At 35.8% G+C, this 23,973-nt stretch overlaps 5 non-coding genes across 5 annotated transcripts; 1 reads left to right on the forward strand and 4 right to left on the reverse strand.

The window, feature by feature from the left end:
* Nucleotides 1-6,363: 6,363 nt before the first annotated feature.
* On the reverse strand, nucleotides 6,364-6,451 carry TRNAS-GCU (transfer RNA serine (anticodon GCU)). Its single transcript has one exon. It is a non-coding gene; the product is annotated as a tRNA-Ser (tRNA).
* Nucleotides 6,452-10,078: 3,627 nt separating this feature from the next.
* On the reverse strand, nucleotides 10,079-10,166 carry TRNAS-UGA (transfer RNA serine (anticodon UGA)). Its single transcript has one exon. It is a non-coding gene; the product is annotated as a tRNA-Ser (tRNA).
* A 1,347-nt stretch (nucleotides 10,167-11,513) lies between these two features.
* Nucleotides 11,514-11,587, reverse strand: TRNAM-CAU (transfer RNA methionine (anticodon CAU)). Its single transcript has one exon. It is a non-coding gene; the product is annotated as a tRNA-Met (tRNA).
* A 1,958-nt stretch (nucleotides 11,588-13,545) lies between these two features.
* On the forward strand, nucleotides 13,546-13,617 carry TRNAT-GGU (transfer RNA threonine (anticodon GGU)). The gene has a single exon. It is a non-coding gene; the product is annotated as a tRNA-Thr (tRNA).
* A 3,622-nt stretch (nucleotides 13,618-17,239) lies between these two features.
* On the reverse strand, nucleotides 17,240-17,310 carry TRNAC-GCA (transfer RNA cysteine (anticodon GCA)). The gene has a single exon. It is a non-coding gene; the product is annotated as a tRNA-Cys (tRNA).
* Nucleotides 17,311-23,973: the final 6,663 nt, after the last annotated feature.

The raw sequence follows: 23,973 nt of genomic DNA on the forward strand, positions 1-23,973 counted from the left end.
AGCACACGTATTAACTAGAATATAGATAATAGAAGGCTTGTTATTTAACAGTATAACATAGACTATATACCAATGTCAACCAAGTCAGCCCAAAGATTAGCTATCCATATAACTAAATTAACCAAACCAATAATTTTGTATTTGTAAATGAAGTGAGTCAAAGTGAAAAACTTTGATGGGTCTTTTCTATATGGGTTGCCCGGGACTCGAACCCGGAACTAGTCGGATGGAGTAGATAATTCTTCCTTGTTACAATAGAGAAAAATCCCTCCCCAAATCGTGCTTGCATTTTTCATTGCACACGACTTTCCCTATGTAGAAATAGCCAATTTCTATTCCAAAGAGGAAGTTCTACTAATTTTTTTAATTAGTAAGTTGATTCACCTACTCTTTATTATAATAAAAAGAACATTTCAGAATGAAAAATAGAAAAGTTTTTTCTTGATCATTTATCAACCCTTTCCTGTTTCTTAATTTCGTCTAATGATTAATTAAGAGGGTTGACCAGGTCATTGATACGTATAATATCCAAATACCAAATACGCTCAGTGTGTGATCCACAGAAAGAAAAAAGAGTTGTTTTGGTGAACATCAAAGAAAAAACTTGCTCTTCTTCCATAAAAAATTCTTCTAAAAATGCCGAACCCAATCGTTGCATAAAAGTTCGTACCGTGCTTTTATGTTTACGAGCTAAAGTTCTAGCACATGAAAGTCGAAGTATATACTTTAGTCGATACAAAGTCCGTTTTTTCGAAGATCCACTATGATAATGAAAAAGATTTCTACATATCCGACCAAATCGATCAAGAATATCCCAATCTGATAAATCTGTCCAAATGGGTTTACTAATAGGATGCCCCGATCCAGTACAAAATTGAGCTTTTGATAAGTATCCTATGAGGAGAGTAGCGGGGACTATGGTATCGAATTTTTTCATTCGAGTATCTATTAGAAATGAATTCTCCAGCATTTGATTCCTTACTAACAAAGAACTTTTTTGTACACTTGAAAGGTACCCCATAAAATCGAAGCAAGAGTTTGCTAATTGGTTTATATGGATTCTTCGCGGCTGAGTCCAAAAACAGAAATAATATTGCCAGAAATTGATAAGGTAGCATTTCCATTTCTTCTTCAAAAAAAAAGTGCCTTTTGATGCAAGAATTGCCTTTCCTTGATATCGAACATAATGCATAAGAGGATCCATAAAGAACCATAGGGTTTTCCGAGAAAAACCAGGGTACATTATCCCAAAATGTTCCATCTTCCTAGAAAAGTGGATTCGTTCCAGAAAAGTTCCAGAAGATGCTAATGGTAAGCAAGAAGATTGTTTACGAAGAAACAACAAAAAAAATTCATATTCTGATACATAAGAGTTATATAGGAATTGAAATAGTCTTTTATTTTCTTTTTGAAAAAAAAAAATGGATTTCATTGAAGTAATAAAACTATTCCAATTCGAATAATAGTTGAGAAAGAATCGCAATAAATGCAAAGATGGAACATCTTGGATACGGTATTGAAGGAGTTGAACCAGGATTTCCAAATGGATAGGATAGGGTATTTCTATATGTGATAGATAATCCAAATGCAAAAATTTGTCTTCTAAAAAGGGAAATATTGAATGAATAGAGCGTAAATTCTGAAACTTTGGTATTTCTTTTTCTTTCAGACAAAAAAATTCCCGTAGCGAGAATGGGATTTCCACAACGATCGCAAACCCTTCAGATAGAATCTGAGAATAAAACTCAGAATAAAAATAATTTTTGTAATCCAATAATCGATCTTGGTTAGGATGATTAACCGAGTTATCCAAAAAATTCTGCTGATACATTCGAATAATTAAACGTTTCACAAGTAGTGAACTAAATTTCTTGTTATTACAACTAACAACTATTTCCACAGGTTCAGAACCATTTAATCCATAATGGTGGGCAAATGCATAAATATATTCCTGAAAGAGAAGTGGGTAGACAAAGTATTGTTGACGAGATTTATGTTTTTCTGAATACCCTTCGAATTTTTCCATTTGTATTTCTACTTGAATCAGAGAGAAGAAGCATTTCTCGGTTTATCGAATGATGATACATAGTGCAATATGGTCAGAACAGGGTGTTGCATTTTTAATACAAACCCTGGAAAGAAAGGGAGTCTAATCCACAGATCTTTTTCTGCTCCTTTTCTACCCAATTAGTTTATGTTTGTTCTAATTAAAAAAAAAGAACAGAACAAGTTTTTTATTTTTGCAGGCCAATCGCTCTTTTGACTTTGGAATACAGCCTCTTTATCAATATACTGCTTCTTTTACACATTCAATCCATAACATCCCTTATTCAATCCATAATCAAGAATAATTAGGATTTCTAAAAAAAAAAAGAAAAAATAAAGGGTCCACTCATAGGAAAACCCAACCTTTCCCCGCATCCGGCACTAATCTATTTTTAACGTCTAATTAGAGCGGGGAATCATTCCAATTAGGAAGTTCAGCTCGTTGCTTTTTATTTTACCAGAATTGGAGCCAGGCTCTATCCATTTATTCATTAGACCCAGAAAATCGTAATTTTGGATTCCATTCAAAAAAGATTGATTTTATTACGACATGCTATTTTTTCCATTCATTACCTTTGAGGATCAGTCGTGGTCTTCTAGACTCTACCAAGAGTCTGGACGAATTTGTTGTTTCATCCAAATGTGTAAAAGATCATAGTCGCACTTAAAAGCCGAGTACTCTACCATTGAGTTAGCAACCCAGATAAAAAAAGGATCTTAGATACGATCGAAATCCAAAAATCAATGGAATTACACCGCGCGCTTCTGTCAAAACATTGAACTAGCAAGACATCAAAAGATTTTTTTTATCGACCATGAAAAACACTCAAATGCCAAAACGAACAGGTCCGGTGAAATTCCACTAAAGTAAAGTTAAAAAAAGAGCGACCCTAATCACGATGGCCAAATTCTCCTTATTTTTAGCGATTTTTATTAACAAAAAATATATATTATAAAAAATATATATTATATTGTATGAGAATACATGCAAGAGGAACACCCTTATCATTTGAGCGAAGTGTAGGCGGAAAAATTGAATATGGAGTGAGGATAAAGAGACCCATCTATCTACAAATTCTATTTGTTCAATAGACCTTTGTCAATGGAAATACAATGGTAAGAAAACAAATTAGATAGAAAAAGTAAATAAAATAGGGGCTTATGTTGGATTGGCACGATATAATATAAATCCAAATAGGATTAAAAAAGAGGTAAATTGTGTCTAAATAATTAGACAACTAGGAATACTAATAATCTTCTCCTATCCTATTTTTTGATTCATTTAGTTCTTCAATTAACTCAAAGTTCTTTCTTTTTCTTTAAAGAATTCTGCCTTCCTTAAAATATCATAAACAGTTCTTGTTGGTTGAGCACCCTTTTCAAGGAAATAGAGAATAGCTGGAACATTTAAACAAGTTTGATTCTTTATCGGATCATAAAAACCTACTTTTTGAAGATCTCTTCCTTCTCTTCGAGATCGAACATCAATTGCAACGATTCGATAGACAGCTTATTGGGATAGATGTAGATAAACAACGCCCCCCCCTAGAAACGTATATGAGGTTTTCTCCTCATACGGCTCGAGAAAATGATTCGAATTTCTGTCGATAATAATAGAAATTAGACTATGACGTGCATTAATTTCCTTACAGAAAAAACAAATTTCATTTATACTCATGACTCAAGTGGGCTAATTTTGCCTGACAAACTTCGAAGGCAAAATCCTTCCAAAATTTTTGAGTCGTCTTTAAACTCTTTTCTTTGTCTCATTTCGAACGAATTGACTTTTATTCCTTATTCTAATCCAACTCTGTTGTTGAGACAATTGAAAATTGTGTTTACTTGTTCTGGAATCCTTTATCTTTGATTTGTGAAATCCTTGGGTTTAGACATTACTTCGGGAATTCCTATTTTTTTCTTTCAAAAGAGTAGCAACATACCCTTTTTTCTTATTTCCTTCGATAAAGCATTTATCTCTTCTATAGAAATCTAATAAGAGGGATTGATTCTGATATACTTTTATTGGACTTTCTTCTTATTTTAACCTTTCGATTTATTTCTATATTAAGGATAGACTGACAAAGTTGGCCTAATTTATTAGTTTTCACTAACCCTAGATTCTTTCCCTTGATAAAAAAAATTCTGTCCTCTCGAGCTCCATCGTGTACTATGTTACTTAAACCCAGCGCAAATTTGGTTCGGAACGAATAGAACAGGCTATGTCGAGCCAAGAGCATTTTCATTACTATGGAAAATGATGGATAGCAAAATCCACAATCGATCATGTCCTTCAAGTCGCACGTTGCTTTCTACCACATCGTTTTAAACGAAGTTTTACCATAACAAACATTCCTCTTTTCATTGCAAAGTGGTATAGAGAATTGATCCAATATGGATGGAATCATGAATAGTCATTGGTTTAGTTTTTTTATACTAATTAAAACTTGCTATCTATGGAGCAATATGGATAAAAGAAAGTAAGTATTTATCCGGGAAGCCTCCGCCAAGATCCAATTTATTTAAACCCATATTAAAATTCTATCATATGAATGAAACATAGTTTGAAAAAGACGACTAAACAAGTTTGCTTAAAACTTATTTATTCTTAAATTTCCACCCTCAACGGATGGCTCGAGATGATCAATCTTGAAGTGAGAAAAGAAGGATTGACTCTTCCTCAATAAATAAACTATCAACCTCCAAAAAAGTTTAATTAATTTAATTACTAGAATTAGAATTCTAGTAGTAATATATTTTTTCAGTACCAAAAACAATTAACTATAATAACTAAATAAACTATTCCAATGAAAAGATTGAAAGTTTTTGGTAGTTATAGAATTCTCGTACTTCTTCAACTCGAATACCAAAAGGAAGAAAAAAATATGACTAAGTGATTTTATAGTAGAGGCATATCCTGAATGTGCTTGATAGATCCCATTTTTTCATGAAAATAAAGATAGTCAATTTGACTGGACTTAAGACTTTATTATGTTTTCTGAGAAAGAATAAGATATCATTATTCTCTTTAATAAACTTTTGTCTCGTACGGAATACTATATGATTTCACCGTTTGTTTCATCAGAAACAATCTGGGACGGAAGGATTCGAACCTCCGAGTAACGGGACCAAAACCCGCTGCCTTACCACTTGGCCACGCCCCATTTCGGGTTTTATGCGACACTAATAAACACTAGTATGTTTATTTGTTATTCGTCAATACCATTTCAATTACATAAAAAAGGAGGGATATTCTCTTGCTAGTATTCTACACATGCGGATAATATAGAATCAAAAAAATGCATTGATCATTACATGGAATTCTATTAAGATATTATATGAAAGTCGAATTTATTCCACTCTCATTTGAGAGTGCGAATACAAGGAGGTATTTTGTGTTTGGGAAAGTCCGAAGAAAAAAGATTTTGAATCTGCCTTTTCCTTCTTTCCCTTAAAAAAATAACTCAAGAAAAATCCAATTATTTACTCTACAAGAATGAAATGCTTGTTATGCCTAATATACTTAGTTTAACCTGTATCTGTTTTAATTCTGTTCTTTATCCTACTAGTTTTTTCTTTGCCAAATTACCCGAAGCTTATGCTATTTTCAATCCAATCGTGGATATTATGCCTGTTATACCTCTATTCTTTTTTCTATTAGCCTTTGTTTGGCAAGCTGCTGTAAGTTTTCGATGAAATCTTTAGTACTCTGTATGCCAAATTGAATGATGTGTTCATTCCAAAAAAATTTTAAAATGGGTAAAAGCCGAGAAGTTTTATATTTTTATATTATGAACCTTCGATTCTAAAATTTAAATTCTTCTACATTGAATGGGTAGCTACAGCAATAAATTTGGATCAGCCTTTCTACTCCCCTGCACCTAGGTTGAGCAGGTACCTAAAGGTACCTACACAATACCTAACCACCTAACCCTATTTTTGCTATTGATAAGAGTGCTTATTATAAAAGAATTCTTGCAATTTTTTTCAAGAATTCTTTTTTGCATTTTTAGGTATAAAAAAAAACCATCCTAGTGGATCCGTGTGGTAAGGAAAAACTGGTAATCTATTCCTTAAAAAAAAATCTTGGAGATTATGTAATGCTTACTCTCAAACTTTTTGTTTATACAGTAGTGATATTCTTTGTTTCACTCTTTATCTTTGGATTCTTATCTAATGACCCAGGACGGAATCCTGGACGCGAGGAGTAAAAATTCAGTTTTTTTTTTTCTTATTGGATTTGTTTCGTACATTTATCTATGAGAAAATCCGGGGGTCAGAATTCTTTCCAATTCGAAAGTCCCAAATGATCCAAGGGAGCGGAAAGAGAGGGATTCGAACCCTCGGTACAAAAAAATTGTACAACGGATTAGCAATCCGCCGCTTTAGTCCACTCAGCCATCTCTCCACGTTCCAAAGCGAAAGGTTTCCGTGATATGATATAGGCAAGAAATAAGAAATAACGGTTGCAAAAAACCCCTTTTTTTTCTTTCAAAAGTCTATAAAAATTATATTGCCAATTCCATTTTAATTATATTCTTTTTTCTTAATGTTAATAAAAAAAGAAGAAAATTCTTGTTTTTTCTTTCTAAAAATCGATATTGGCCGAGAGACAATCAAATAGATTTTCTCTTTAGCGGGCATTTCCATATAGGACTTGTTATAATTATAATAAAACAAGCAGGTTATATAAAAAAAACGCTTTTTTTGTCGATTATTTATCAAGAAAGCAAAAAGGGTTCTTATCAAATCCACCATAAAATTGGAAAGAAGCATAAAGTAAGTAGACCTGACTCCTTTAATGATGCCTCTATCCGCTATTCTGATATATAAATTCGATGTAGATGAAATTGTATAAGCGAATTTTTTTTATTTCCTTAGACTTAGACCGCGCAAGACAAGAATTTTTCGCTATTTACGATTTCATATTCTTGTTACTAGATGTTCTATAGGAATAAGAAGAAATCGCAACTCCTTTGCGCTACACATAAAATTGGATTTCGAAGGTCCATTTTTTTTTTTCAGAATCCTCTATTATTTTAGTTCTTCCACCCATGCAATAGAGAGGGAATGGGAAAAGAAGGGTTACTTTTATTTGCATTTTTCCCTTAAAAGATAGACTTTGAAATAGGAGTCTTGGAATAATGCTGAATTCAAAGGTTTATTTCTTTCTATAGTATAAGAAAAACAATTTATTTCTATTTCTATAGTATAAGAAAAACAAATAAATAGTATAAGAAAAACAAATCGAATCAAATTCATGGATTTACCACGACCTCGGTTGTGACTGTGACTCCATAGATAAAAATGGGAAATTTCTCTCTTCGAGACCATTGAAAAAGGGCATTGAACGAGAAAGAAATCGTCCACAGATAATAAAACTATCATATGCCTTGGAAAGTGATATGAGGTGCTCGGAAATGGTTGAAGTAATTGAATAGGAGGATCACTATGACTATAGCCCTTGGTAGAATTCCTAAAGAAGAAAATGATCTATTTGATACTATGGATGACTGGTTACGAAGGGACCGTTTCGTTTTTGTAGGATGGTCTGGCCTATTGCTCTTTCCTTGTGCTTATTTCGCTTTAGGGGGTTGGTTTACAGGGACAACTTTTGTAACTTCTTGGTATACCCATGGATTGGCTAGTTCCTATTTGGAAGGTTGTAATTTCTTAACCGCAGCAGTTTCTACCCCTGCCAATAGTTTAGCACACTCTTTGTTGCTACTATGGGGGCCCGAAGCACAAGGAGATTTTACTCGTTGGTGTCAATTAGGCGGTCTATGGACTTTTGTAGCTCTCCACGGGGCTTTTGCACTAATAGGTTTCATGTTACGCCAATTTGAACTTGCTCGGTCTGTTCAATTGCGGCCTTATAATGCAATCTCATTCTCTGGTCCAATTGCTGTTTTTGTTTCTGTATTCCTTATTTATCCACTGGGGCAATCTGGTTGGTTCTTTGCGCCGAGTTTTGGCGTAGCAGCGATATTTCGATTCATCCTTTTCTTCCAAGGATTTCATAATTGGACGTTGAACCCATTTCATATGATGGGAGTTGCCGGAGTATTAGGTGCGGCTCTGCTATGCGCTATTCATGGAGCGACCGTAGAAAACACTCTATTTGAGGACGGTGATGGTGCAAATACCTTCCGTGCTTTTAACCCAACTCAAGCTGAAGAAACTTATTCAATGGTCACTGCTAACCGCTTTTGGTCCCAAATCTTTGGTGTTGCTTTTTCCAATAAACGTTGGTTACATTTCTTTATGCTATTTGTACCCGTCACCGGTTTATGGATGAGTGCTATTGGCGTAGTTGGCTTGGCTCTGAACTTACGTGCCTATGACTTTGTTTCCCAGGAAATCCGTGCAGCGGAAGATCCTGAATTTGAGACTTTCTACACCAAAAATATTCTTTTAAACGAGGGTATTCGTGCGTGGATGGCAGCTCAGGATCAGCCTCATGAAAATCTTATATTCCCTGAGGAGGTTCTACCACGTGGAAACGCTCTTTAATGGAACTTTCGTTTTAGCTGGTCGTGACCAAGAAACCACCGGCTTTGCTTGGTGGGCTGGGAATGCCAGACTTATCAATTTGTCCGGTAAACTGCTTGGAGCTCATGTAGCTCATGCCGGATTAATCGTATTCTGGGCCGGAGCAATGAACCTATTTGAAGTGGCCCATTTCGTACCAGAAAAGCCCATGTATGAACAAGGGTTGATTTTACTTCCACACTTAGCTACTCTAGGTTGGGGAGTAGGGCCAGGGGGGGAAGTTCTAGATACTTTTCCGTACTTTGTATCTGGCGTACTTCACCTAATTTCCTCCGCAGTCTTAGGCTTCGGTGGCATTTATCACGCGCTTCTGGGACCCGAGACTCTTGAGGAATCTTTTCCATTCTTTGGTTATGTCTGGAAAGATAGAAATAAAATGACTACAATTTTGGGTATTCACTTAATTTTGTTAGGTCTAGGTGCTTTTCTTCTAGTACTCAAGGCTCTTTATTTTGGCGGTGTATATGATACCTGGGCCCCTGGGGGGGGAGATGTAAGAAAAATTACCAATTTGACCCTTAGTCCCAGTGTTATATTTGGTTATTTACTAAAATCTCCTTTTGGTGGAGAAGGGTGGATTGTTAGTGTAGATGATTTAGAAGATATAATTGGTGGGCATGTATGGTTGGGTTTTATTTGTGTATTTGGCGGAATTTGGCATATTTTAACCAAACCCTTCGCATGGGCTCGCCGTGCATTTGTATGGTCTGGAGAAGCTTACTTGTCTTATAGTTTAGCTGCTTTATCTGTCTTTGGTTTTATCGCTTGTTGTTTTGTATGGTTCAATAATACAGCTTATCCGAGTGAGTTTTATGGACCCACCGGGCCAGAAGCTTCTCAAGCTCAAGCATTTACTTTTCTAGTTAGAGACCAGCGTCTTGGAGCTAATGTGGGATCCGCTCAAGGACCCACAGGTTTAGGTAAATATCTAATGCGTTCCCCAACTGGGGAGGTTATCTTTGGAGGGGAAACTATGCGTTTTTGGGACCTTCGTGCTCCATGGTTAGAACCTCTAAGGGGCCCCAACGGTTTGGACTTGAGTAGGTTGAAAAAAGACATACAACCTTGGCAAGAACGACGCTCAGCAGAATATATGACCCACGCTCCTTTAGGCTCTTTAAATTCCGTGGGTGGCGTAGCTACCGAGATCAATGCAGTTAATTATGTCTCTCCTAGAAGTTGGTTATCAACTTCTCATTTTGTTCTAGGATTCTTCTTTTTTGTGGGCCATTTATGGCATGCAGGAAGAGCCCGAGCTGCTGCAGCAGGTTTTGAAAAGGGAATCGATCGTGATTTGGAACCTGTTCTTTACATGAACCCTCTTAACTAAGATTTTCTTATTTATACCTGTTCTACTTTTTTTCTGTTCTGGCTCGGTTATTCCATCTAGCCGAGCCATTCATTCCTTTTTATGAAAGAAAGATAAGGGACAGAAAAAAAAAATAAATAAAAATGAAAGAAACAAACGTATTCAATAAGCAAAAGGAGAGAGAGGGATTCGAACCCTCGATAGTTCCTAGAACTATACCGGTTTTCAAGACCGGAGCTATCAACCACTCAGCCATCTCTCCACAGCCTAATCCTTATTTTACTCCTACAAATAGAACATAGCCATATAAAAAATAAAAAGATTTATTAGCCTCTAGAAAGATATCAGATACAAGTTCCTTTTCGATATATCTCTGTATACTGTATACACGGATACAGGATCCGCTATACCCGCTTGTGAAATAAAGAGTAAATAATCTCTTCTCACCCCCATATCCAAATAAAAAAGCGGTTTAAGTAATAAATTTGAATTAAAGAGAAGAATCAATGGATTCATGATTAAACCCCTCCTACTTCTTGTATTTTTTTACAATTTTGGTTTAAGTGAGGGATCAAATATGTAGTCAACTTTATTTGATGGTAGCTTGGAGGATTAGAAATATGACTATTGCTTTCCAATTAGCTGTTTTTGCATTAATTGCGACTTCCTCAGTCTTAGTAATTAGTGTACCCCTTGTATTTGCTTCTCCTGATGGTTGGTCAAATAATAAAAATGTTGTATTTTCCGGTACATCATTATGGATTGGACTAGTCTTTCTCGTAGCTATTCTGAATTCTCTCATTTCTTAAATGAAATTTGGTTAATATTTATTAACCCCATAAAAAAGAAATAATAAAGGCCATTTCTTCTAAAAAATTAGAATAGTGAGACGTATTAAAACGCAATTTGCGTTCCGAATTGCTAGCTCTTCTCTTTCAGTATTATGAAATTCCATTCCCATTAGAATATTCATTGACAGATAATAAAAAAAGGAAAACTCTAATATAATAGAAAATGAAATGAAACGGTCGACCCAGACATAGAAGGTCGACCCAGGCGGATATACGCTATAAAATATATACCGTAGCGAGCGTAGTTCAATGGTAAAATATCTCCTTGCCAAGGAGAAGATACGGGTTCGATTCCCGCCGCTCGCCCGCTTAATTTATCAAAGTACTATGATAAAAAGTTTAGTCTAGTTAACTGTTTAACTACTTATATTAAATTAAGTATTAATTAGGTGTTAGTCTAGTGCCGTATCCCTTACTATCTTACCCTTCCTTTGCATCCCACTCAAAAAAAGAGGGCGCTCCAGAGGCAGAAATAGAACTCGCCAACAGAGCTCCAAAAATTGGGTATTAACTGAGACAAACAACGGGCAAACTTTTTTTAAAGGGAAGGGAGAGGTAGACTGTCCCTTTCGTTTCATTTTTATTTTCTGCAGGGTAGGGAGAGGCCTTGCGCCTTCTTTTTTTGAAGGCAAGTGACTTCGCAAACTGCTCAATTTTGCCCTCTAGGGCCGGGAACTAATGAATAAAAAAGGGTTGGATACGCCCCTCTACCATACATATCTAGAGAAATAGAATAGTCCTTTTATACAGACTGCTAAGTGCGGAGACGGGAATCGAACCCGTGACCTCAAGGTTATGAGCCTCGTGAGCTACCAAACTGCTCTACTCCGCTCTGGAGTACCAGAAACTGGTGGACAAAAAAGGCTTGAATACAAGCCTCTAACATGTCTAGACAAATAGAATACTCCTTTTATACAGAATGGAGCGGGTAGCGGGAATCGAACCCGCATCGTTAGCTTGGAAGGCTAGGGGTTATAGTCGACGTTGGTTGATTATTTTTAACGTCTCTAATTCAAAACCGAACATGAAATTTTGATTTCATTCGGCTCCTTTATGGATATTCTCACCACTTAACATCTATGTCAGCTTTTCTATTTGAATGGAACCAAAGCTCTCCGCTTTCTAGATGATCCTTATAGAGTAGGAGATAGAAATTCTATCTAAATTCATCTAATCTACTTACTTCGTTCCCTAATTTCATTCAAGAGATCCTGAGGAAAAGAATTGGGTTTCCACCGAGCTGAAACAATATGCGGATGGTTCTAGTAAACCAAAACTATCGTTTTTTAGCTATTTGGCTTCCTTATTCCTTATTTTAAGAAGATTTAGTTACGATTGGAAATCAACTTTTTTGTATCTTCATCCATAGATCCTTTACTCATATTTTCAAAATTGGAATACTTAATCCAATGCAAAATTATGCTTCGCGACTCTGTACTCATAATCCTATTTTTATTTTGGATGCAATTTAAATTAGTCTTTGGATACAAATCGCCAGAATGTATATTCTTCCTCAATATGCTATTGAGAGGAAAAGGATTTAATCCTTTATAAGAACTAAAGTTTTCATCGGAATATAAAAATAAAAAACTTAAGGATGCCTTAAGTATATCATTTCAAATTCAGTTATTAATAGAACGAATCACACTTTTACCACTAAACTATACCCGCTACATTGTAGATTATGGTATAAATGGTACCCTTTGTCAAGGATAGCCATTTGACAAGAAGGCTAATTCCCCCTTATTGAATCAGATGGAGAAGGTTCATGACACTGAGCCGTTGGTACTTCTACTTCGATCGCTCGCCTTTACTTTAGGATTTAGATAGCCCCTCTGGTCTGTAAAAAAAATCTTTTCTTACCATGCTAATAGCGCCTGAACCAAATGTATTTATTTTGATTAGGATCCTATTCTACGGTTACGACTACAATAATAATTATTTACTTTGCAAGGACGTAAGTGTGTCAGACTGCTAAATTGTTTTATTATTCCTACAATATAAACTAGGGGATATAGGGGGTAACACTGTCCCTATAAATTCCTTTTTTCCTTTTCTTTTTTGTCCAGAATTGAACAAAAAAGAAATTATGGAAGATGTTTTCTTCCCCCATTAAGTCCGAGCCATAGAGTAAGAGTGAGATGAGTTTTCCAAATTCATCATAGACTTTCCCTATGGCTTGATAGAAGTAAGCAGCAAAGAGTCGTAACTTAAAGAAAAAAACGGACAGGGCCGACAGATTTACCTGATGTAAAGAAGATCCTAAAAGTCTCTGATTAGTCGACTCTCTCCATTTAACACTTTCCTCTCTCTCCTTTTTTCCACTGACTCAATTCTAGTTTATTAGATTCTTGTTTAAAAGAATGCAAAAAGTTCAATAGAACTAAGAACACATAAAAAATAGCATAGAGGATCAAGGCCATTACCAAAAGTTCCTCCCAAGGATCCTATATCCTATTGGGTATCTGTTCCCCGCCTTTTCCCGCTAGGATCGGAAATCTTATATTTTCCATATCCATATACCGTTGAATCCTTGGGGTTCCAGAATCCGCCTATTTTACTAGTCTTCGGAAACGGAAAACCCTGAACCAAGAAGAGTTGGATATGTTATGTAGGGTATGTTTTTTTTTATTAATTTTATTTTGAGCTCTCAAGATATCGATATATACATATACAATCTCTACATAATGTCTCTCTCTCTATCTCTATATATTATATATATAATATGTACATTATGCAGTAGACCCATAATGGGAAATCCAAGTGGCTAATTTTTGAATTAAATAAAAAGCCCTTTTAACTCAGTGGTAGAGTAATGCCATGGTAAGGCATAAGTCATCGGTTCAAATCCGATAAAGGGCTTTTTAAATTAGTGGTAGAGTAATCTCGTGCTAAGACGTAAGTCGTTGGTTCGAATCTGATAGAGTACTTTTCTACTAAATTGATTCACTTTTTTTCTTTGTTTTTGAAACTTTCTCTATATTTTTAGAGAATTTTATGACTTAGTGCGGGATGGATGCATTTTTGGTATGAACACTAAATGAAGCACGGAGAATTAATCTATAACGATCAACTAAAAAAAATCCTAGATGAAAACATAACAGAAAAGTTGGAAAAACTCTTTGCTTTGGATCTATTTATACTTTTCGAGTATATTGACAATTCCAAAAAACTGCTCATACTATGATTATAGTATAATCACGAGCGGTTGTATATGGCCCTATCGTCTAGTGATGCCCCTATCGTCTAGTGGTTCAGGACATCTCTCTTTCAAGGAGGCAGCGGGGATTCGACTTCCCCTGGGGGTAGGGAGTATTATGAAAGGAGGTTAATCATAGATTAGCAAAAACCCTAGAATAAATTCTTCCTGGGTCGATGCCCGAGTGGTTAATGGGGACGGACTGTAAATTCGTTGACAATGTCTACGCTGGTTCAAATCCAGCTCGGCCCAAACCAAAAATCTAGGGCTTCGTGAGTATGAACTAAATCCTTTTGTTTTTCTTCCATAAAATAAAATGTCTGATCTATAGAAATAAAAGATAAAGAAAAAAGGGAAATTTTTTTTTCTAATCCATATCTCTCTCATTCCTTTCTTACAAACAAAAGAGTTTTTCTTATTGAAGGCTGGATTATTATCCATTTTTAGTGATAAAAAATCACGACATACTAGTTATGTCACTCTCACTATACCCACGTATAATATAATATGTGGGTATGTAGTATATGATTCGTCTATTTCTTAGAGTACGAAAGACGAATCGAATCTTCTTATGGTTCTATTTAAGAATGGGTATGCCATACACCCCGCGGGGATTGTAGTTCAATTGGTCAGAGCACCGCCCTGTCAAGGCGGAAGCTGCGGGTTCGAGCCCCGTCAGTCCCGAACTAGGGTTCAATGAATGGAGAAATTGATATTTCCTTTTTCCATGAAAAAAAGGGGCAGGGAGCAAGATCAAATACCCACAGGGCACCCTTACTTCACTTTTTTATTTTGCATCTCTCATTAAAGAGGGAGGGAGGGCATATAGGAATTTTTTTTTCACTACTCCCAATCGATAAAGAAAGACACACATACGATATGTGGATTAGTAGAATTTAGGATATTATATTACTCTATCTTTCTTTATGATGATACCATCCTCATCTTAATTTCCTATTCCACTCTTATGGAATAGAGTACCGGTATTTTACCGGAATCCATACATAAATCGTATTCCCTTTTTATTTCAGACCTCTTTTCCCCATCTCACTTCTACTGCTTATTTGGATGTCTATGTGACCCATAGAAAGTGAAAGTTGGTCATATAATACATACATAATTGTATGTATAACTATAAGAAAAAGGAAGGGAAATTGTATAAGATTAAGAAAGTATAAGATTAAGAAAGCTCGTGGGTTAGAGATATAGAAAAGAAAAAGTAGAAAAGGATTAAAAAAGAGGGAATTCCTAATCCAATCAAAAAACCCATTTTGGTCTTAGTGTGGATAGAGGATCTTCCTATGTTATACTATATAACTCTCATCCGTGAAATATAACTCTCATCCATGAATTGATTTGATAGATCCGATATTCATAATATTGAATTGATTCAGTATTATCAGAATGCAAGCCCTACCCTTGAATTTACAAGATACCCCTTTTTCCTCTCCATGGGATTACATCCCGAGTTATTGTGAAAATAAAAAATAAAGAGGTTATGGAAGTCAATATTCTCGCATTTATTGCTACTGCACTGTTCATTCTAGTTCCTACTTCTTTTTTACTTATTATTTATGTAAAAACAGTCAGCCAAAATAATTAATTGGAATTCCAATTAATCATTGAAGAAATTAAAAAGGGATTAAATAAAAAAAATCCAAGTCTTAAATGAAAGGATCTGGTTGGAATCTTAAAGTGTGGTAGAAAGAACTACATATAGTTTTTTCTACGACACTTTAGATTCTTTCTATTATATTATCTTTGAATCTACATAGAATAGATTAGTAGATTGAAATAGTTAAGTAGTCTAATTCAATTTCTTTTTTCATTGCATCCACTTAATTTCAATCAGGTCAAAATAAAAAAATCTAAGACAATTCTTGACCAAAGAATCCATGGAAGGAAAGAAAAATAATATGAAGAATAGACTATAGTAAAAAGTAAAAGGAAATGGAAAATGTGTGATATGCCGTGAATAGTTCCGTGGAAGAGAAAGTCTAATTTTCTTATGTATAGAACTTTTTTTAACCATTCGTCATTTCTAGTAGAAATTCTGAATTGGTATAATGGCTCTTTCTTACATTACAACTTACAATACAAGAGTTTCTTACAGGAGTGAAACAAAACTAAAGAAAAAGATTAAAGAATAACGTTTGACAAAATGATTAATGCAAAATGATCCATTAAAGAAAAGAATTGATACAACAATTTGATTACTTAATCAATTAGTAGTATCCCTAGAGTCCACTCCTTCCCCATACTACTAGTGAAAGAGAAAATGTAAAGACTACCATTAAAGCAGCCCAAGCGAGACTTACTATATCCATCTAAATTATGTCTCCTATTTCTATGAAGGGATTATTCTACTATTGATCAATAATCATAGTGGAATCAAGGGTACAGAGTCAAAAAGGGATTCCGCCCTAAGGCCATGGATCAATCAGTTCAAGGAATTTACTCCTAACAAATTCTTATAGGAATTCTGGTAGAATTAGAGAGCATTAAAAATACGAGATACTATAGCCCTTTTTTCCTTAAAAAAGAAAGAGTACGGGAATGATGTCCTGAATAGAAGAAGCGGGAATAGGAAGATTTTTTATTCCTTTTGTTACTCTTTTTTTTTTTTTTAAGCAAAGGACGCCCGAATATACCATAAAATTATCGATAGATAAATATTTATTGGATACCTACCTTACCTAATGTTTATTTTTGACCTAAACCCTGCAGCCTTGCTTTGTATCATTCTATGAAAGAATGAAGAGATTTTATCCATAATACAACTCCTAAATTGATTTTTGATCGACCTATTTAATCTGATTCTCGTTAGAATTAAGTAGTCCTTACTTTAGTGTATGTAGGTAACATAAGATGTACGATAAAAAAATGTATAATAATTAGTAAGTCTTGATATTCTTTCGTGGAGTCCCTTCTTGAATCTTAGATTGAAAAAAAAAAAGAATGCCCCTTAGGGACCTTTCTTTGGATACCAAGATTTCTGACATCTTATCCTCGTATTTTAAAATTATCAAATCGAATCTCAATTAAGAACCAATTCAAATTCATATAATAAAAGAATAAGGAAACACTACCTCACCCCTATTGATAACCATTTTGGCCACTACCGTCAAAACAAACCCTAACCCTAGTTTGAGGATAGAACTATGGTATGGTTTCTCTAAACCCAGTATCGGCAGGCCCAGTTACTCTCTTGCCCGAACTTATGCGAAGTAAAAATTTATCGAATTCGATCAGCACTATAAAAAAAACCTAAGTATTTTATTGATCAGGCGGCACCCAGATTTGAACTGGGGATAAAGGATTTGCAGTCCCCTGCCTTACCGCTTGGCCATGCCGCCAAAAAATCCGATCAAAAATCTAGAAAACAGCAAGTATTCATCCACGTTTTCTTACGAAAAGCCCCTTTTATTTTGAATATAATTCTACTTACTTTTTTCCAATCTTTTTCAAAAAATCTATTCCTGCTTTTTTTGATCCAGTTTCTATTATTCTCCTCGATAGATTCTATCTTAAAACATACATTGTTAACACAATAAAACTTCCCATTTCTTTCTATTGAGATGAAAAAGAAGAAAAAGTGGATTTCTATTCACAGGCTGCAAAATTCAGAATAAATTGGAACCGTTAACTAGAATTCTCTTTTTTTTATTGCAGTAGTGAACTACTCTTAAATCGGTATTATCTCCCCCCCCTTCAATGGCATAATAAAATATTATGGCTTTATGCTTAATCCGTGTATAGGTAAACTTTAGGTCCGAACAGCATTATTATCCAAAGATCCCCTTTATGTACATATCTCTATGGGGAATCATGCTTTAATTTTTCAAAGTATTAAATTAAATATCTTGAATAAAAAAAGGAAATTTGCTCTGATATAGAGTATAACCTGACTATCTTGGCGTACCCAAGTGAAATTACGATAAAAGAAAAGCATGGATATGGGGAGAGGTGGATAACTAGATTGGCATGTACTTAAAAAAGGGACTTACTTTATTTTAGAATTCCACAATGAAATACTGAATTTTCTAGCAATTATACTACTCCGATCCGAAATAAAAAAGAACCCTCAAATTATTTTGAGAAATTAAAGTAAGCACGCTATTCTAAATCGAAGTAAAGTCAAACTTTCTAGTATATTATATTACGGCTTTATTACATTCATAGAAAGGAGATAAAATGAGAAATCTTTGCCATCCAATCTGATTAGAATATCATAACATAAAGTATAAGTGGCAGAATTTTTTTTGTAGGAATGTTTTATCAATTCATTTTCATTTCATTTGTACCCCTGGCAAACTCGAACTTTCGTCCAAATGGTCTCTATTCATATGTATGAAATACATATATGAAATACGTATGTGGAGTTCCCTAGAATTTCATGTGATTCAGTAAACAGAATATAGATTCCATGATTGCTAGATCGATCCATAGGGATTGATGAAGAGTGAGCTGATAATGGAATTTTTCTTTGATAAACAGGAAACTTAAGATTAAGATGCTCCGGAATGGAAACGAGGGAATGTCCACAATACCCGGATTTAGTCAGATCCAATTCGAGGGATTTTGTAGGTTCATTAATCAAGCCTTGGCAGAAGAACTTGACAAGTTTCCAACAATTAAAGATCCAGATCACGAAATTGCATTTCAATTATTTGCGAAAGGATATCAACTGCTAGAACCCTCGATAAAAGAAAGAGATGCTGTGTATGAATCACTCACCTATTCTTCCGAATTATATGTATCTGCGAGATTAATTTTTGGTTTCGATGTGCAAAAGCAAACCATTTCTATCGGAAACATTCCTATAATGAATTCCTTAGGAACCTTTATTATAAATGGAATATACCGAATTGTGATCAATCAAATATTGCTAAGTCCTGGTATTTACTACCGCTCGGAATTAGATCATAAGGGAATTTCTATCTACACTGGCACTATAATATCAGATTGGGGGGGGAGATCGGAATTAGCAATTGATAAAAAAGAAAGGATATGGGCTCGCGTGAGTAGAAAACAAAAGATATCTATTCTAGTTCTATCATCAGCTATGGGTTCGAATCTAAGAGAAATTCTGGATAATGTTTCCTACCCTGAAATTTTCTTGTCTTTCCCGAATGCTAAAGAGAAGAAGAGGATTGAGTCAAAAGAAAAAGCTATTTTGGAGTTTTATCAACAATTTGCTTGTGTAGGTGGGGACCTGGTATTTTCGGAGTCCTTATGCGAGGAATTACAAAAGAAATTTTTTCAACAAAAATGTGAATTAGGAAGGATTGGTCGACGAAATATGAATCGGAGACTTAATCTTGATATTCCTCAGAACAATACATTCTTGTTACCACGAGATGTATTGGCCGCTACGGATCATTTGATTGGAATGAAATTTGGAACGGGTATACTTGACGATGACGATATGAATCACTTGAAAAATAAACGTATTCGTTCGGTTGCGGATCTGTTACAAGATCAATTCGGATTGGCTCTTGGTCGTTTACAACATGCAGTTCAAAAAACTATTCGTAGAGTATTCATACGTCAATCGAAACCGACTCCCCAAACTTTGGTAACTCCAACTTCAACTTCAATTTTATTAATAACTACTTATGAGACCTTTTTTGGCACATACCCGTTATCTCAAGTTTTTGATCAAACGAATCCATTGACACAAACTGTTCATGGGCGAAAAGTGAGTTGTTTAGGTCCTGGAGGGTTGACGGGGAGAACCGCAAGTTTTCGGAGCCGAGATATTCATCCGAGTCACTATGGGCGTATTTGTCCAATTGACACGTCTGAAGGAATCAATGTTGGACTTACTGGATCCTTAACAATTCATGCGAGAATTGATCACTTGTGGGGATCCATAGAGAGTCCGTTTTATGAAATATCTGCTGAGAAAGCAAAAGAAAAAAAAGAGAGACAGGTGGTTTATCTATCACCAAATAGAGATGAATATTATATGATAGCAGCAGGAAATTCTTTGTCCTTGAATCAAGGTATTCAGGAAGAACAGGTTGTTCCGGCTAGATACCGTCAAGAATTCTTGACTATTGCATGGGAACAGATTCATGTTAGAAGTATTTTTCCTTTCCAATATTTTTCTATTGGGGGTTCTCTCATTCCTTTTATTGAGCACAATGATGCGAATCGGGCTTTAATGAGTTCTAATATGCAGCGCCAAGCAGTTCCGCTTTCTCGGTCCGAGAAATGCATTGTTGGAACTGGATTGGAACGCCAAACAGCTCTAGATTCGAGGGTTTCCATTATAGCCGAACGCGAGGGAAAGATCATTTCTACTGATAGTCATAAGATACTTTTATCAAGTAGTGGGAAGACTATAAGTATTCCTTTAGTTAACCACCGTCGCTCTAACAAAAATACTTGTATGCACCAAAAACCCCGGGTTCCACGGGGTAAATCCATTAAAAAAGGACAAATTTTAGCAGAAGGAGCTGCTACAATTGGGGGCGAACTTGCTTTAGGAAAAAACGTATTAGTAGCTTATATGCCATGGGAAGGTTACAATTTTGAAGACGCAGTACTAATTAGCGAACGTTTGGTATATGAAGATATTTATACCTCTTTTCACATCCGGAAATATGAAATTCAGACGGATACGACAAGCCAGGGCTCCGCTGAAAAAATCACTAAAGAAATACCACATCTAGAAGAACATTTACTCCGCAATTTGGACAGAAATGGAGTTGTTAGGTTGGGATCCTGGGTAGAAACTGGTGATATTTTAGTAGGTAAATTAACGCCTCAGATAGCGAGCGAATCATCTTATATCGCGGAAGCTGGATTATTACGGGCCATATTTGGCCTTGAGGTTTCCACTTCAAAAGAAACTTCTCTGAAATTACCTATAGGTGGAAGAGGGCGCGTTATCGATGTGAAATGGATCCAAAGGGACCCGCTCGACATAATGGTTCGTGTATATATTTTACAGAAACGTGAAATCAAAGTTGGGGATAAAGTAGCCGGAAGACATGGGAATAAAGGGATCATTTCCAAAATTTTGCCTAGGCAAGATATGCCCTATTTGCAAGATGGAACACCCGTTGATATGGTCTTCAATCCCTTAGGAGTACCCTCCCGAATGAATGTGGGACAAATATTTGAAAGCTCGCTCGGATTAGCGGGGGATCTGCTAAAGAAACATTATAGAATAGCACCCTTTGATGAGAGATATGAGCAAGAGGCTTCAAGAAAACTTGTGTTTTCAGAATTATATGAAGCCAGTAAAGAAACAAAAAATCCATGGGTATTTGAACCCGAGTACCCGGGAAAAAGCAGAATATTTGATGGAAGAACAGGCGACCCCTTTGAGCAACCTGTTCTAATAGGGAAGTCCTATATCTTAAAATTAATTCATCAAGTTGATGAGAAAATTCATGGGCGTTCTACTGGGCCCTACTCACTTGTTACACAACAACCGGTTAGAGGAAGAGCCAAGCAAGGGGGACAACGAGTAGGAGAAATGGAAGTTTGGGCTTTAGAAGGATTTGGTGTTGCTCATATTTTACAAGAGATACTTACTTATAAATCTGACCATCTTATAGCTCGCCAAGAAATACTTAATGCTACGATCTGGGGAAAAAGAATACCTAATCATGAGGATCCTCCAGAATCTTTTCGAGTGCTCGTTCGAGAACTACGATCTTTGGCTCTAGAACTGAATCATTTCCTTGTATCTGAAAAGAACTTCCAGGTTAATAGGGAGGAAGTTTGATCGGAATAAATATAAATTCTTTTCTTATTTCTATTTTATGATTGACCAATATAAACATCAACAACTTCAAATTGGACTCGTTTCCCCTCAACAAATAAAGGCTTGGGCTAACAAAAACCTACCTAATGGAGAAGTCGTTGGCGAAGTCACAAGGCCCTCTACTTTTCATTATAAAACCGATAAACCAGAAAAAGATGGATTGTTTTGCGAAAGAATCTTTGGACCCATAAAAAGCGGGATTTGCGCTTGTGGCAATTCTCGAGCGAGCGGAGCTGAAAACGAAGACGAAAGATTTTGCCAAAAATGCGGGGTCGAATTTGTGGATTCTCGGATACGAAGATATCAAATGGGATACATCAAACTCGCATGTCCCGTGACTCATGTGTGGTATTTGAAAGGTCTTCCTAGTTATATCGCGAATCTTTTAGATAAACCTCTTAAGAAGTTGGAGGGCCTAGTATACGGCGATTTCTCTTTTGCTAGGCCCAGCACTAAAAAACCCACTTTTTTACGATTACGAGGTTTATTCGAAGAGGAAATTGCATCCTGTAACCACAGCATTTCTCCCTTTTTTTCTACCCCAGGCTTTGCAACATTTCGAAATCGGGAAATTGCGACAGGAGCAGGTGCTATTAGAGAACAATTAGCAGATTTGGATTTGCGAATTATTATAGAGAATTCTTTGGTCGAATGGAAGGAATTAGAAGACGAGGGGTATAGTGGAGATGAGTGGGAAGATAGAAAAAGACGAATAAGAAAAGTTTTTTTGATTAGACGCATGCAATTGGCGAAACATTTTATTCAAACAAATGTAGAACCAGAATGGATGGTTTTGTGCTTATTACCGGTTCTTCCTCCCGAATTGAGACCTATTGTTTATAGGTCTGGAGATAAAGTAGTGACTTCAGACATTAATGAACTTTATAAGAGAGTTATCCGTCGGAACAACAATCTTGCCTATCTATTAAAAAGAAGTGAATTAGCGCCAGCAGATTTAGTAATGTGCCAGGAAAAATTGGTACAAGAAGCCGTGGATACACTTCTTGATAGTGGGTCCCGCGGGCAACCGACGAGGGATGGTCACAATAAAGTATACAAATCACTTTCAGATGTAATTGAAGGTAAAGAGGGAAGGTTTCGCGAGACTCTGCTTGGGAAACGGGTCGATTACTCGGGGCGTTCTGTCATTGTTGTGGGTCCTTCGCTTTCATTACATCAATGTGGATTACCTCTAGAGATAGCAATAAAGCTTTTTCAGCTATTTGTAATTCGCGATTTAATCACGAAACGCGCCACTTCTAATGTAAGGATTGCTAAAAGGAAAATTTGGGAAAAAGAACCCATTGTATGGGAAATACTTCAAGAAGTTATGCGGGGACATCCTGTACTGTTAAATAGAGCACCTACCCTGCATAGATTAGGCATACAGGCCTTTCAACCCACTTTAGTAGAGGGGCGTACTATTTCTTTACACCCATTAGTGTGTAAGGGTTTCAATGCGGACTTTGATGGAGATCAAATGGCTGTTCATCTACCTTTATCCTTGGAAGCTCAGGCAGAAGCCCGTTTACTTATGTTTTCTCATATGAATCTCTTATCTCCCGCTATTGGGGATCCTATTTGCGTACCAACCCAAGACATGCTTATCGGGCTTTATGTATTAACGATTGGAAAGCGTCGAGGTATTTGTGCAAATAGATATAATAGTTGCAGAAACTACCCAAATCTAAAAGTAAATTACAATAATAATAATAATTTTAAATATAGGAAAGATAAAGAACCCCATTTTTCTAGTTCTTATGATGCACTGGGAGCTTATAGACAAAAACTAATCAGTTTAGATAGTCCCTTGTGGCTACGATGGAACCTGGATCAACGCGTCATTGGGTCAAGAGAAGTTCCGATTGAAGTTCAATATGAATCTTTGGGGACTTATCATGAGATTTATGCCCACTATCTAATAATGGGAAATAGAAAAAAAGAAATTCGTTCGATATACATTCGAACCACTCTTGGTCATATTTCTTTTTATAGAGAAATAGAGGAAGCCATACAAGGATTTAGTCAGGCCTATTCATACACTACCTAAACAAGAAAGTTAGATTCGGCGATGCCCCTCCCCTTTCGGGGGGCATTCCGATTTCCCTAGTATCATCATTATTTGCCACGCGAATCCAGATTGAGATTGAGGCAATTAAGTTAATTAAATTTTCGAATCACTGACTCAGGCCCATTGTCGAATCCTACTCAGCAATTGTCGAATCCTACTCAGCCG

The sequence above is a fragment of the Triticum urartu genome, unplaced genomic scaffold, assembly GCF_056163025.1.
Source record: "Triticum urartu cultivar PI428250 unplaced genomic scaffold, HENAU_Tu73 scaffold2, whole genome shotgun sequence".
In the NCBI taxonomy this organism is placed as follows: domain Eukaryota; kingdom Viridiplantae; phylum Streptophyta; class Magnoliopsida; order Poales; family Poaceae; genus Triticum; species Triticum urartu.